Raw genomic sequence first — 3,161 nt, 5'->3', positions numbered from 1 at the left:
AGTTTGATTGAAATTAGCAGTGGAAGTATGGCCTTTAATGAACAGACACTATATATATATATATATATATATATATATATATATATATATATATATATATATATATATATATATATATATATATATATATATATATATATATATATAATATTGATGTTGAAATTCTTAGACATGAGAAAACGAAGGAAAGTTTACAAAAACTTTGCCAAATATTTTTTACAATTATTTTAAAATATTTTTTTTAAATCAAATTCTTAAAAATGTTTTATTACTGCTCTAGAGATGTTGCTAAAGCTACTGCCTTCTGGCTGAGGAGGTGGCTTTTAATTATTCAGTATAGATTTGAAAATGTCCAGATGTTTTCTTCCCTTTTTTTTTATCAAGGCTGGATCTCTTCAGGCAGGAGTTACAAATGATTCATCTTCATCAAATAAGAGGAGTTTACAGTTTAATTTATCAACATGTGATGTCCGTCAGGTTTTTCTGTCCACTTTTCAAAGAGCTTCTTTTTTTGGGGGGCAAATGCCATGGACCTGATCACAAGCAAACAATGTGTGACAGTTGTACATCGTATGACACAAAAAAACAAAAAGCGTTGAAACTATGGCATAAGACTGTTTAGGCAGTAATGTCTCAAATAAGGGCTTTGGCAAAATTAACATTAGCATGAATTAATTAAGACTGTAGAACCACACACACACTGCAGTGACTTTCACAACAAATCATCAGCTACTTTTCGTGCGCATTTAAGACATGTCGCTGGCTAATTGTCCTGCGCTGAAAAAAAAAGACATGAACATTTATATTCATCTTTACCTCTTGGAGAAGTGCAACATGGGATTCAAAATGGTCAAATTGTTTTCCTTGAATTACAGTTGCACTGTAAAAAAAAATGAACTGAACTCAGGAGCAGATTTTCCCAAAAATGGACCGCAGGTGAAAATGTTCGCAAAAAAAAGAAGGATTTTAAGCAGCTTGATCTCACCACAATACGTAAAACGACAATAACCTCTTAACAGCAGATCACCTGAAGGTGGTAATGTGTTATAATGATAGGCAATGCAAAGTGAACTAGGATCTCTTGTCATGGTGGAAACACACATTCGCAGGTTCATCAATAATATGTTTGAATAAGTTTTAATAAATTCAGTATTCTAAACCAAACCATAATGATGTTTTTGTTCCTAAACCTTAACAAGCAGTTTTGATGCCTGAACCTAAATTGTTCTCCAAGGTGGAGGCATGTAATCTGAACACTTTACGTGCAAAGCGCAGTTAAGAGGTTGTGGTCGTTTCCCGCACTTCTGTGAGGTCACGTTGATTTTAAGACTCAGTTGAAGACTTACTGACATTCTTTGCAGCGCAGCATTTAAGACACACCACTGGATTATGTTCTCACTCAAATTCTCAGTCACACCATGTAGGTGTCCAGATAACGAAGGAAACACAAGCGGATTGGCCGGCTGATCGCGGGAAGAAAATAAGAAACACAGCAAACCAAAAGAAAAACAAACCAGAAACAAGGATTAAGACAAACATTTGAGAAGGCAACTCTCACAACAAAGTCAAAGTCAAAATGGTGGCAGTCTTTAAGACGTGTTCCCTCTTATAGAGGTTGCTGTGGCGGTGTCCGACTATATAACAGATCGTGCGGTAACAGGGCCGACGGAGGACTCGGCGACATAGTTGTTACGTCAGTTCCTAAACAGTGAAGCTGCTGTTGGCACCCGGTGATCACACACTCATGCATTTATTTATGGCCTTTTTATTAGCTCATCAAATCCATCCTGAATGAGACCTGCAGCAAGTTTACTTTCTCTCCTGAATCTTGCGTGGTGAAATGATAGAATTTAGTTTCTTCCTGCTACGTCTGTTGGCTGAAAGAAGCAGCAGTGCGAGCTCAAAGCTAGCATGGGGATTTCTTGAATGGCTAAAGCTGCAGCAGGCGGGAAGCATCTCACTCCTTCAGCTGATCGATTAAATGCAGAGGAAGACCTCGCTGTCCGAGTGTTTGTGCTGACGGTGGTGTGGATTTGGCAATAAGAGGTGAAAGTGTGTGATTGGTTTGGCTTGTCTGTGTTGGCTGGATTTGACCCTGTATGAATCCTGCAGCCTTATCATCATCATCATCCTCATCATCATAATCATCATTATTATCAACATCATCATCAGGTATTCTTCACATTATAATCCTTCATTAAATGACCACACTTCATAAATAGAAAATCCCTCACGTGAGATACAGATAGAAGATGATTATCACACGTTAACTAAAAAGAACAACAAGTCACTCAAGGGATGAAATGGATTCTCTCCAAAATAAATACACTTCCTGTGTCCGCGGAGAGTCATAATGTAGGTGTGGCCGTTCTCCTATAAAGCATCAAGGTGTACAAAGTCTAAACAACTTATTTCTTTGCAAACAGTCTTTTGTTTTTCTGTTCTTCGTCTGTTTTTCTTGCTGTTGTTTTTGTGTTAGAAAGGGCCTGAGTTGGGTTTGTTCCTTCAGATCGGGACAGTTGCTTCCATCCCCGACCGGAGTCTGACACACATCCAAATCCTCTGCAGGGATCAGCGTGAATGTGCTTGGTTCACCTCGCACAGTCACACACACACACACACACGCACGCACACACACACACACACACACACACGCACGCACGCACACTCGCACCTTTACATGGGTGGAACGAGCATTCCCGGGATTGCTGTTGGGTGGAAAAACAAACAGAGGGAGAGAAGGGAGGGAAGAGAAAACACTTTTAAAACACAGCCAAACACTTTTTGCCGTCATAAAAAATTCCTTCATAAATACATCAATATGTCTTCCCATCTGTGCAGCTGTGTGTCTGCAGCAACATTTAAAACATCAAGAGACAAATAAATCAGAAAAATCGAGCAGGGACACATCATACAGATTCACACACAAACACACACACACACATTTAATTGTGCGAGGGAACAGTTGGTGTATTTTATTGTATGTTTGTGTGTGTGTGTGTGTGTGTTTGTGCACGCGTGCGTGTGCACGTGTGCACGTGTGCCTGACAGATTGCATCATGGTGTATTTAAACCCAAGGGATGGATGTCAACGTGTGAGAGGCAGAGCCCAGCCCAAAGTCACATACACACACACGCCTTTTACTCCTATCTTTGTGAGG

At 39.4% G+C, this 3,161-nt stretch overlaps 1 protein-coding gene across 1 annotated transcript in view; it reads right to left on the bottom strand.

The window, feature by feature from the left end:
* Positions 1 to 388: 388 nt before the first annotated feature.
* LOC137802581 (transcription factor COE1-like) overlaps positions 389 to 3,161 on the bottom strand; it is a 78,331-nt gene continuing 75,558 nt past the window's right edge. Inside the window, exon 17 of the mRNA XM_068600553.1 lies at positions 389 to 2,708. The gene's annotated coding sequence lies outside the window, so the exon portion shown is untranslated. The remainder of the gene's footprint in view (positions 2,709 to 3,161) is intronic.

This window comes from Clinocottus analis, unplaced genomic scaffold (assembly GCF_023055335.1).
Source record: "Clinocottus analis isolate CAN_PGR_092001 unplaced genomic scaffold, fCliAna1.0.p SCAF_5, whole genome shotgun sequence".
Lineage (NCBI taxonomy): Eukaryota > Metazoa > Chordata > Actinopteri > Perciformes > Cottidae > Clinocottus > Clinocottus analis.
This window is presented reverse-complemented; position numbering and strand designations above follow the sequence as displayed.